At 39.5% G+C, this 13,661-nt stretch overlaps 1 protein-coding gene across 1 annotated transcript in view; it reads left to right on the top strand.

Annotated features, from left to right (window-relative positions):
- The window catches only part of LOC126355221 (lipase member H-like), a 107,577-nt gene that overhangs the window by 10,401 nt on the left and 83,515 nt on the right, over nt 1-13,661 (top strand). The gene's annotated exons all lie outside the window — the stretch shown is intronic.

Raw genomic sequence — 13,661 nt, 5'->3', positions numbered from 1 at the left:
TTACAGCCTTCAGGGCCATTTCCTAAAGATCACCACCAGAACAACAGGTGTTTTTCAACATCGTATTACATTTCAGTTTCTAAGTATGGACAATTTAATCGTTTTTTGCAGTATTACTCCAAAATTCTAGACGCTGCCTATTGCCAAACTTGCTGGTTTTTTGTTTCGCAAAGATATAATACATTGTCTACGCGTAATCGGGTCTGGCAGCACTCATCAGAAAGAATTAAAGAACACTGTTCTCGAGTGGACACACGGAAGCACGTGCTGTGTTCAAACTGTGGAAAAAGAATAATACTATCGACAAGGAAGCTGAAAATGAAATTCGTAAAGAAGCGTCATTTTGGAAAATGGTTCTTACAATATTATTCGATATCATAGTTACTTTACTTTACTTTACATGTGGCAAGGGTCTTATGGACCATACGCCTGCTGTATGAGCCTCTTCCACTTCTGTCTGTCCAATGCGCTGTTTGTCCAGTTGCTGTTGTTCATCCTAGTTGTGTCCTCTCGAATGTTATCGCTCGATCTCATTCTGGGTATTCCTCTTCCTCTCGTTCCATCTATTGTTCTGCTGAATGCCATTCTAGGTAGTCTATTCTCTGTCATTCTTGCTATATGGCCTGCCCAATTCAACATTCTCCTCTAGGCACTTCGACGATGTTACAGTGTTTGTACAGCCCTCTTAATTCTTCATTTCTTCTTATTCTCCATTCCACATTATTTTCTTCATATACAGGTCCAAAAATTTACCTTAGTACTTTTCTTTCGAATATTAACAGTTCGTCTTCATCTTTCTTTCTAAACATTAACGTTTCACATCTATCTAACATCACAGGTATAATGGTAGATTGATATAAGCGGATTTTGAAGTTACAGCTTTGTGATCTTTTTCTTAGGGTTTTGATGAAACCTGTTCTGTTGTTATTACTAAAAAGTCTTCCTGGGTACTTCAAGTGGTCAACAATCTTGAAACTGAATCCATCTACAGTCAGAGGTGCATCTTTTCTGGTTTTCTTACTTATGGGCAGGTATTCTGTCTTTTCTTCATTAGCATGTAATCCTGTTTTCTCAGCAATTTTATAGTAATTTTGCTTCATTCTGATTAATTGTGTTTTGGAACGACTTATTAGTGCTACATCATCTGCATAGGCAAGTCCTATAGCTGGAGCCCTTGTGGACTGGTTTTAGAAAATTCTCCATCGATCTTCTCAAGGACAAGGTTAAATAAAATAGGTGAAATGGCATCCCCTTGTCTTAGTCCAGTGTACACCTTAAAATCTTCAGTTTCACCTACCAGTGTCTTTATGCGACATAAAGTTTCGTCTATACCCATTTTAACCAATCTGATTAACTTTGATGGTATTTTAAATTCCTTCATTATGTTTAGAAGTGTCCGTCGGTGTATGCTATCATAGGCCTTTTTAAAATCTACGAATAATATGTGGACATCTACTTTGAATTCCCGCGCCCTCTCAGTTACTTGTCTTAGGGTGAATAAGTGATCTAATGTGGATCTGTTTCTGCGGAAACTGCATTGGTAGCCCCAGTCAGTTCTTCTGTTATTAGAATCAGTCTTTTTAATCGGCAGTTCGATAAGATTTTGTAGGTGACATCCAGCAAGGCAATTTCTCTATAGTAATCACAAATAAATTGATCATTCTTCTTAAATATGGGAAACACAATTGCAGTTTTCCAATCTGCAGGAATGGTTTCTGTCTTCGAAATTGTTTGTATTAATGCTTGTATTTCTAATTCCAATTGTGGGCTTCCATTCTTTAATAACTGAACGTATATCCGGTCTTCACCAGAAGCTTTGTTATTCCTTAATTTCTTTATTTCTTGCTGCATTTCATTTACTGATGGGGTAGTAACTGTAACAGCTATATAAATCGTATCGGGTTCTTCCAATTTAAAGTAAGAGTATGGGTCATTGCAGTTGAAAAGCTGTGAAAAGTATGTCTTCCATCTTTTTTGTATGTCACTTTTGTTTCCCATACTGATAGTTTATAAACTGTTCGCTTTTATTGAATTTACCAAAATTTTTTTTTTTTTTTTTTTTTTTTAGTACGTCTGCCTTGTTCTGTGACGTTGGAAATCATTCCCTTTTCTCTTGTCTTAGGGTTCTTTGCGTTTCTTGGCAGCGTTTATAGTATCTTTTCTTCAATGTCATATTGTCATTTTCTTTAATCCATGAATTCCTCGGATTTCTTCTTTCCAGCACTTTTTCGTGAAACTTTGTGTTAAACCAAATTTTATTAGGGCGCTTTCTTTTACCCATGATTTTGGAAGCTGCTTCTTGAATACAGCCCTTCAGGTGGCTCCATCTGCTTTCGACATCCTGTGGTTCTGTATTAGTCAGTCTCGGTTTTGTTGGATTACTCTCAATTTCTGTTGTAAAATTTTCTTTTACATTTACTTTCGCTAGGTTTCCTATGTTATATTTGCAATTTCTTCTCCATTTCTGTTTACTTTCCTTGTGCGTTTCACTTTCAAAATGGTTCAAATGGCTCTCAGCACTATGGTATTTAGCTTCTGAAGTCATCTGTCCCCTATAACTTAGAACTGCTAAACCTAACTAACCTAAGGACATCACACACATCCATGCCCAAGGTAGGATTCGAACCTGCGACCGTAGCGGCTCCAGACTGTAGCGCCTAGAACCACTCGGCCACCCTGGCCGGCAGTTTCACTTTCATTTTTGATATAATTAACATGTGGTCTGTGTCATAATCCGCTCCCCTAAAGGTACTGACATCTTTAAACTGTTTTGGAATCGTTTCTGGATAGCTACATGATCTATTTGATTGACTACCTTTCCATCTGATGATATCCATATTCCTAAATGAATGCGTTTATGATGAAATTTTTTGCTGCTTATTGTGAGACCATTTGCAAAGTTTATAAGTCGAACCCCATTATCTGAACTTTCCTCGTGTAAGCTAAAATTGCCGGTGGTTGGCTTGTAGATTTCTTCCTTTTCTACTTTGGCATTGAATTCTCCAAACACTATTTTCACATTGTGCCTACTTAATGAGTTGTACGTTTGTTCCAGTTGGCTGTAGAATTCTTCTTCCATGTTGTCATCCTTATCTACTGTGGGTGCGTGTGCATTTAGCAACATAACGTCTAACCACTACGTCTGAATAATTATGTATGATATACGGTTATTAACATGTATTAACTCCCTTATTGAGTCATCTATTGATGTATGAATGTAGAAACCGGTTCCAAATTCATGACGCTGACCGCAGTCTCCACACATTATCGACCCGTCTGCTATTTTCAGTGAACCTGTTCCCCACCATCTTATTTCTTGGAGAGCTACCAGTTGCACTCTATATTTTCGTAATTCGTTCGCTAGTATTTGGGCAGTTCCAAGGCGATATCCCATGATCCAAAAGAGAATTCCATGTAGCTTTGCCAGTTTTTGTTCCAGTAAATCCTGCTCTGTTTCCGAGGCTGGCGTTGAGTATCCTGAACGTTTCGCATTTTTACATGAGAGGGTTGGTAGCCCTCCGCACAACCACCAACCTGGAGGACCAGGAGTCTTGATTTTGGGGTACTCTACCCCTGGGCGGTAGAGTACCGCGACTGAGTGAGCCTCTCCTGCCCATGCTAGTTTTGGTCCACACCGGGTATTTTATTTTCCCGGTACACTCTAGATCTAGAGTGCTTCCCCTACCCGCCACATGGGGAGGCGCCCGATGGGGGACCATCAAACCCCACACGGGCGATATCATACTTACTATAGCAAAAAGTTCATTGGCTTTCAGAGGACATCGAGAGAACTTAAGTCAGGAGGATGGATACCACGGCAATTTTCTGTCAGTTGTAGAGCTTGTCGCCTGGTACGATCACGTTTTTGCTGTACGCTTTGGATATGACCAAAGGTAATCATTTCCACTTCTAAGAAACATTTTTAGTATTTTATTTTTTCAATTGCTTAAATTCCACGCATTTTTGTTTCTAGGTTTTACAAGGTATCTGAGTCCAACAATTCAAAATGAACTGAATGAATGCTTAGGGAACAAACTTGAAAATAACGTGCTAGAAACAAATCAGAGCATTACCATTTTCGGCAATCATAAAGAACACTACACATGATATACCGAACGCAGATCAGTTAAGCATAGTTCTTATATGCGGTAATAGCCAGATCGGAAAATAGACAACCAGTTTATTGACAAAAAATTGATTTAAAAAATTGTGTGAGTCACGGTTACGATGGGGTCAATGTGATGAGTGGTATTTATAATGGTGTACAAAAACAGATTAAGAATATTCAGCCAAATGCGGAGATGTACAATGCACTAGTCATAATTTGAATTTAGTAATAAATGATGCTATTTAGAGTTTCTGTGGTAATACAGAGTTTTTTCGCAGTAGTGCAAGATACACACTTTTCTTTTTTCTGGAGTAGCATTAAGCGTTCGGATCTACTGTCGAAATTGACTGGCGATCAGAAACCACTCTAAAACAATTAAATCAGTATATTTGGTCTGATAAAGTTAATACGATATCTGCAATAAAGCTTTTTTTTTTGTACAATCATGGCATTATCAGAAATAGTACTGAAGAATTCCAGTAAAGATAAGCGTAGCGAAGCAGAGAGCATTAAAACAAGAATGCTAAATTTCAAGTTCGTATTCCTTTGTGAATTCAGCATCAAATACTGAATGACATCATTTATGCATCCAACATTTTACAAAAGCGTGATACGCATTTGGACGAAGCAAGTGGGGCCTTATCAGATGTTAAAATTGATATTTTATGGAAATGGTTTCGAATCATTCATGTGAAAAGCCATTAGTGGAAAAAAAGACATAGATCCAAATTCCTACGAAAAACGGCAAAAGAAAGTTAAATATAATTTTGATGAAGTAACTTTTGACCCGCGATTTCGAAACATGGGAGAAATTTAGGATGCATCAAAAAGAATCATCCGATTTGGCACGACTATATTTGTGAAACTAATAGACATATACAATGAAGTTTGTGTTTTGACGAACGAGAAACTCAAAAAGTTTTTTTATACCTTTTCATTGATGGCTGGCCTCTGGAAGTACGGGAATTTTTAAATCAAAGGATTACTGAATGATGGATCGGTCGCATTGGATCACATGATTCAGACTTATATTACTGGCCTCCACGGTCACCGGACCTGATGTGTTTCAGTATTTCTTGTAAGGATTTACAAAAGACTCCGTTTATGTGTCTCCGTTACCAACAACAATGAATGAATTGGGACATAGCATAACAGCAGCTGCAAGCTGTAACACAGACCTGCTCGCTGCAGCGTGGGAACAATTCGAATACGGCATTGACAAAAAAATGGTTCAAATGGCTCTGAGCACTGTGGGTCTCAACTGCTGTGGTCATCAGTCCCCTTGAACTTAGAACTACTTAAACCTAACTAACCTAAGGACATCACACACATCCATGCCCGAAGCAGGATTCGAACCTGTGACCGTAGCAGTCGCACGGTTCCGGACTGCGCGCCTAGAACCGCGAGACCACCGCGGCCGGCCCGCATTGACATATACCGTTCATCTCAAGGGGGATATATTGAACGTCTTTGAGAATGCATGAAGAAAAAAAACTTTTTGAGTTTCCCGTTCATCAAAAAACAAAATTCGTTGAATATGTTTATTAATTTCAGTAATATAGACGTGCCAAGTAGAATGATTCGTTTTGATACACCCTGGATTTAACGTTACTATTTTGAGAAATGCACTAGAGACATTAATAGTTCAGTTAAATGCACGTTTTACTGGCATGAGTGCAGTCTGTCAAATATTTAATTTCCTTCTATTATCAGTTTTGCTGACTGTAGATTAAACAGCTTTATTACAAAAATGTGATCAATCCAAAGTAAATATTTTGGTATAGTCGGCCTTTATTTTCCACTTCAGTTTATTAATACCTATCACCTTGTTCTACCTAAACTGACTCCGACATGAACTATTCATCAATCATGAACGGAAATTATAATTAAATATGCAGTGCTAGCATCTGGCATTACAGAAGCGTTTACTGTAATTTTATTATTTTATGCAGTACCTGTCACTTCTGCAACGGCCGAAACACCATTCAACAAATTACAAATAATAAACACTTATAAAGTCCTGACTCGATTGTTCCCAGCGTACTTCGCACCCAAATCCAGCAAGTAGTTTTCGCCTGAAAGCGTAAGAAACAAATAAACTTTCACTTTTGTAATATTATCAAGCAGTAAATTAAATATTACCTGCTGCGTAACACACAATAATTTACTTAGTAGAAAATGGATTTGCCTTAGTATGTGATGCAATGGGAAATAATGAGCTGTGAGTAGTTTTGCATCTGTAAAGTATTTCATTACTGCCCTTGGTTATCTGGCTACGCCACTGTCTAAGACCTAGTTTGAAGGTATTTAAAAATCGCGTACATTGGCGCAGAAACGTGAGAGGTACTCATAATACATCTGACTCGTCGCCTACATCAGTATTTGACGTCCCAGTACCATCTAACCCCAACTCTAGGAATGATACATTGAGTGATGCTGCTGCCACTTCACCCGAAAGTGGTTCAAAAAGAAAACTAGCTGGAGCTGAAGAACATACAGGAAACTAAATGCTAGGACTACAAAATAGAAGCAAATAAATGTGTCCACTTTATCACATGTTCTGGAGAACAATGTGTGCTCCAAACAATGTGGAAAATGTGGTGTCTCACTGAAAACAAACATGCATGTGGGACTTGCTTGTTAATTAGAAATGATATGCAGTTATTTCAAATACAGTGTTATTTTTTCCAGTATCTCACATGTTGCTGCACGCTATGTAATATGAACATTAGACTAGTTTATGGATTATGGTCTGTAGATAAGGGCAGGATTGCAGGTGCCAGGATATATGATCTGATGACACTCCCTGCTCCACCTTCAGAATTTGACAAATACATCATTGCATTAGGCTCTGCTGTTGAATATTTAGCCTAGGAAAATATGACACATGCACCTGAGGGCACTATTGTTCAGAATAATAATAGTGAGAGAGACTTGTCCACAGCTTTTTATGGGAGCTGGCAGAGGACATCGGCAATACTGTCCAATACAGCTTCAAGCAACGAGAATCGCCAACTTGTGCAGTGTCCAAAAGGAAAAGATAATTAGTGCAAGTACAATAGGGGCAAGGTAATTAAACAGTAACACAACCTCATTATTTGACACCTACCATAGTGGATAAAATAAAATCAATAGTCAATATATCATAGATATTAGTCTACTAAAGAAATGTCTTCATTGTTGGACTCAAAATCCAAATGAGTGTGTGAACCACGTGATATGGAATAGTTTACCTAAAACTGTGTTTGTTGGTACAAACATTCTGCACTTTGGCATTTATAATGCTGTTTTGTCATTCAATCAGGGCAATATAATGGAACAGGCATGCATTTAGCTAAAAGCTTTGGAGTTTATTTCCTGTATATATTTTTTTTATATATAAGACACATTTTCTCAGTATCTGTTTACAGTAGAAAGATAATATTTTCAGGAGTTGTTCCTTAAGGCCTTTGACTATATATGAATTAAAAGATGTATGAAATTATTTTTTATTAAGGGACTTGTATTTTAAAATACTTTTTACAAAGTATAGCTTTTTTAAACATTTAGAAAAAGTAAAGGATCTAAAAAACTAAACTTTCTTTTTGCAAAATTATTAATTTAGTGGAAAAGCAGAACATATTAGTGGTCTATAACAAACATGAGGAATATGGTTCCAATATCTCAAGAGAAAACCTTCCTAACTTTTGGCCCAATTTACCACTGTAAGCATAGGGCATTCCATACCCTATATCTCTTTAATCTTTGCTATGTTCTCTTACACACTGTAATATCCTCACTTTCTCACACCAGAACCTTTCACATTGTCTGTGGTTGCTTTTCTAATACTCAGATCACTTATGGCAATCCTTATCTCAACTCTGGTTACTAGGTGTAGTTGTATCATTTCTGTGCCTAAGTCTACTGCTATAGATCTTGGATTATCCTTGGTTGGTTTGCAGCTTAGTGGGCCTTGGATACCTTCATATTGTCTCAGTCTGTCAATGAGTTTCTAAGAAACTTCTCTGATAATTTTCTTTCAAAAATTATTGGTTTTTCATCCACTTCTTGCTTCATCCTCTGTCTTTTAGTCCATATTATTATTCTGGCTGCTTCGTCCTTGCTTTGGTGAAAATCTTGTCTTTGTCCAGTCACATGCTGTTCCTACATTAGTTTCAACAAGCCTTTTTCTTGTTCCTGATTGCTTCCTCACAGTTCCTCTTCATCCATCATGCATTTTTTTCTTTTCTCATTTCCCTTTTAATTCAGCCTGTTTCATGTATTTTATTCACTATGTGTTTCTGTCTCCTCTTCATACTTTTTCCTATTTCTTATCTGGTTGGACTTAATCTGTCTTGGTGCCGCCAGTTGCTTATTTGTCAATGGTTTTCCATTCCTGATGTCTCTTCTATGATATTGTGATCTGGCTACATTTTTATATTTTCCAGAGCCCAATGATCATGATGTATTTCATTCTTGTTTGACTGATTGCAATGCAATCTATACAGATTTTAACAATGTTGGTCCATGGGCCAGCTCCTGTTCTTTTTTTTCATGTCCCTGTCACCACTATCATTTTGATACAATTCAATTAATCTTTACCATTTTGTTCCTCACTGTACTCTCTGAGTACTCCCTGACTATTTCCTTTCGCTGTTTCCTTCACAAGGCCCTTGCAATATAATTTCCAGTATATATATATATAATTACATCATCAATATTTAACCATAAGTTATCTCTCTCCAATCACGCCTGTTCTTGTCATTAGTTGTTGCATGTTCAGATACTACTGTACAGTTTACGTTCCTTAATCGGAAAGTCATCTGTGATATCCAGTCTGACTTACTCCTTATCTCGGCTATGGCGTCTTCATATCTCTTCTCTGCAATAAACCACTACCAAAGCACATGTGTGTGGTTTCCTTTCCCAATTCAAGTCCTGGGTTTGCTTTCAACATTCAGAATCTTCCTGGTCTAATATGTATATTCATCTCTAAATGGATATCTTGAATCCCCAAATGAAAATTATTTATATTAACACCCTTAAAATTGTTTTGTTTCACTTCATTACTGTATGTTGTATAATTAGCTAATTAACTGACAAGCTAGCAGCAAAGAACCAGACTGCCATGTCGCTAGGAGAACATGCTGATATAATACGGAGAACTTTGCATGTCTGATGGCCTAAGTTCTCCTTCCTATCAGAATCCATTCAGAGAGATATTAACGAGATATAAAGGTTTGATGGTGGCCAGCATACAGGGCAATAAATCATCAAAGTCAAATGTGCAGAGACACTTTCCACTTATTCTGTTGCTTAGTAATAAGCAAACAACATTATTCATACTATGGGCTCCCAGCAGGAAAGCAGAAACTGCAAGTAAATAAATGGCAGTGAAAAATGAAACAACATTTTCAGGTAATTATATTTGCTGACATTGAGTGGCCATCAACATCTTCTACAGTACATAAGGTCATGGTGCTGCACAACATATAAAGGTCTTCTATTGATGCTCCAGCAAGGAGATAGATAGTTGGACCCTCACATTGCACCTACATGATGGCAGCAAAGTGCAGGGCTGCCGTGATGTCCAGATGCTTAGGCGGCAGGGAGCACTTCGTGCCCCGATGTCCATGTCACAGGTACGGTGCTGAATAGCACAGGCTTGATGTTACATAACTGCCCAGCTGTTTGACGATGAAAAGTTGGTTTGGCCACATTTAAATACTGCTGCCCTAGGTGATTTCACAGTAGATGCAGCGTATGTAGGTCACACAGAATGTTCTGGGCCAGGCTGACAACCCAGTTGTTACAAGCAGGCTGCAATGTTTCCCTGAAGGCTCGTCCGGCGTTGGTACGTGGGGTCCGTTGACATGGAGGCAGTCCACTGGTGCATACTGACTGACTTTGGCTGTTGCCTGGTTCTGTCCTGGCACTCCAGTGCTGCCTCGAAATCCCAATTTAGTTTTAACCTATACAATATATTTTTATACTTCCGTTCAAAGTTGTTGTTTACACATTTGTACTGAGTGTAGTGTTGGAATGATTAGTTCACTGGAGTTCATATCCTGCTCCACCAAACTGATTTAGGTTTTCCAAGGTTTCACTAAACTGATTAAGACAAATGCCATGATACTTCTTTTAAAATGGGGGGAGAATAGGAAGGTAATGGGCTTTCAAGATACAAACTGATCTTCTTCCTTTGGATTGCCTTTATGTTGTCATGAAGACATTTGACCTTAACATCATACCATTAATGATCTTGAATGTATGACAGCATCATGCCACTCCCCTTTGATCTCCTCCAATCAGAGCCTAATATTTTACCTGCCATTAAAACGAAACAGCCAATGACAATTTAGTACTTTAGTGGCCATTAAAAGGAAAAAGCCAACCACAATGAAACTGCCATTTTCTCCATATTCAAAAGTATTCAAAGAACCTGAATTTTGCACCATTTTCAAAAATATGCAAAGACAGTGATAGTACAGTATTTCCACTTCTGTAGTCCACTATTTAACAAAAATGTTTGTCAAATACTCTACCTAAAATTCTGCCTTGTCAGTAAATTTCATCCCCATGTGTCCACAAATACATGCACACATGCGACCGTAAACACACACACAAACACACACACACACACACACACACACACACACACACACACACACATTGTGTAATATTCCACCTCTCTCTCTCTCTCTCTGTTTCCTACTTCACTAAAACCACACACACACACACACACACACACACACACACACACACACACACGCACACACATATACACTCCTGGAAATTGAAATAACAACACTGTGAAATCATTGTCCCAGGAAGGGGAAACTTTATTGACACATTCCTGGGGTCAGATACATCACATGATCACACTGACAGAACCACAGGCATATAGTCACAGGCAACAGAGCATGCACAATGTCGGCACTAGTACAGTGTATATCCACCTTTCGCAGCAATGCAGGCTGCTATTCTCCCATGGAGACAATCGTAGAGATGCTGGATGTAGTCCTGTGGAACGGCTTGCCATGCCATTTCCACCTGGTGACTCAGTTGGACCAGCGTTCGTGCTGGATGTGCAGACCGCGTGAGACGACGCTTCATCCAGTCCCAAACATGCTCAATGGGGGACAGATCTGGAGATCTTGCTGGCCAGGGTAGTTGACTTACACCTTCTAGAGCACGTTGGGTGGCACGGGATACATGCGGACGTGCATTGTCCTGTTGGAACAGCAAGTTCCCTTGCCTGTCTAGGAATGGTAGAACGATGGGTTCAATGACGGTTTGGATGTACCGAGCACTATTCAGTGTCCCCTTGACGATCACCAGAGGTGTACGGCCAGTGTAGGAGATCGCTCCCCACACCATGATGCTGCATGTTGGCCCTGTGTGCCTCGGTCGTATGCAGTCCTGATTGTGGCGCTCACCTGCACGGCGCCAAACACGCATACGACCATCATTGGCACCAAGGCAGAAGCGACTCTCATCGCTGAAGACGACACGTCTCCATTCGTCCCTCCATTCACACCTGTCGCGACACCACTGGAGGCAGGCTGCACGATGTTGGGGCGTGAGCGGAAGACGGCCTAATGGTGTGCGGGACCGTAGCCCAGCTTCATGGAGACGGTTGCGAATGGTCCTCGCCGATACCCCAGGAGTAACAGTGTCCCTAATTTGCTGGGAAGTGGCGGTGCAGTCCCCTACGACACTGCGTAGGATCCTACAGTCTTTGCGTGCATCCGTGCGTCACTGCGGTCCGGTCCCAGGTCGATGGGCACGTGCACCTTCCGCCGACCACTGGCGACAACATCGATGTACTGTGGAGACCTCATGCCCCACGTGTTGAGCAATTTGGCAGTACGTCCACCCGGTCTCCCGCATGCCCACTATACGCCCTCGTTCAAAATCCGTCAACTGCACATACGGTTCACGTCCACGCTGTTGCGGCATGCTACCAGTGTTAAAGACTGCGATGGAGCTCCGTATGCCACGGCAAACTGGCTGACACTGATGGCGGTGGTGCACAAATGCTGCGCAGCTAACGCCATTCGACGGCCAACACCGCGGTTCCTGGTGTGTCCACTGTGCCGTGCGTGTGATCATTGCTTGTACAGCCCTCTCGCAGTGTCCGGAGCAAGTATGGTGGGTCTGACACACCGGTGTCAATGTGTTCTTTTTTCCATTTCCAGGAGTGTATATGTGTATATGTCTGCACAAACACACATACATATGTCTGCTTGTATCTGTATATGTGTGGATGGATATGTGTGTGTGTGTGTGTGTGTGTGTGTGTTGTGTGTGTGTGTGTGTGTGTGTGTGTGTGTGTGTGTGTGTGTGTGCGAGTGTATACCTGTCCTTTTTTCCACCTAAGGTAACTCTTTCTGCTCCCGGGATTGGAATGACTCCTTACCCTCTCCCTTAAAACCCACACAATTTCGTCTTTCCCTCTCCTTCCCTCTTTCCTGATGAAGCAACCGTTAGTTTCGAAAGCTTGAATTTTGTGTGTTTGTGTGTCTATCGACCTGCCAGCGCTACATATATCAAATACTGTACTGTCTCATCAGTAAATTTCACCTCATGTGAGCGAGCAGTGTCAAAAATAATGCATTGGGTGTAACTTACACTATTTCTACATTAGTATTATTAAACTGTATTTATTTATTTCATCTCTCTGTTTTATACTACTTAACTGTGTATATCTCAAATACTTGACTGCCATATCAGTAAATTTCATCTCGGTTTGTTTTATGCCTCACTAAAGAACTTTTATCTTAAGAAAAAAATATTTATGGCAAATATTGTACTTCCTCATTAGTAGATTTCATTGTGTTCATTATCTTTTATGGTTTACTCTTTCCAGTACTTTCAGTGCCCTGCAATAAGGTAAGGTAGAGAACCATTGTGTGTGTGTATTTGCTGATGAGGCAGAATTTTAGGTACCGTATTTGACATAAACACTTTTGGGAAATAATACAGAGGTGGAAACACTGTATTGTCAGTATCTTTATATATTTTTGAACAAGGCACAAAATGCCTTTCATTTGGCGACTTTTGAACAGGGCTAAGATGGCAGCTACATTATGACTGGATGTTTCATTTTGGATAAAATACTAGGTTCTGATAGGTGGAGAGGAGATTGGAAGAGTCTGATGAAGTCATACTTTCAGTCAATATGAAACATCATTGATGACATGCATATGCTCCTGCCATGTAGGCAACACAATGGCATTTGTAATTGAGAGATAATACAGTAAAAATAATTTTAGTTCCATCCCATTATTGCAAGCATTTCTTTTTTTTTTTTTTTTTTTTTTTTTTTTTGTGGTGTTATGCCTGGGTACTTTATTGGTTCACTACTCTCTGTAATATTAATTATTCAGATAACATAAACAGATAATTTATTCTACACATAGGCAACATTGTGTATAGTAGTCCCACACTGCTAACAATTAGTTCTTCAAAATTCTTGGAAGTATTCACCAATTTTTCATTGCACTTGCTTCTTAATAGTAGTTGTATCGTAGTAATGAGAATTAACTCCAAATGAACTGTAATTTACAAA

This window comes from Schistocerca gregaria, chromosome 3 (genome assembly GCF_023897955.1).
Source record: "Schistocerca gregaria isolate iqSchGreg1 chromosome 3, iqSchGreg1.2, whole genome shotgun sequence".
NCBI lineage: Eukaryota > Metazoa > Arthropoda > Insecta > Orthoptera > Acrididae > Schistocerca > Schistocerca gregaria.
Note: the sequence above shows the minus strand (reverse complement) of the source record. Positions and strands in the feature narration are given on the sequence as shown.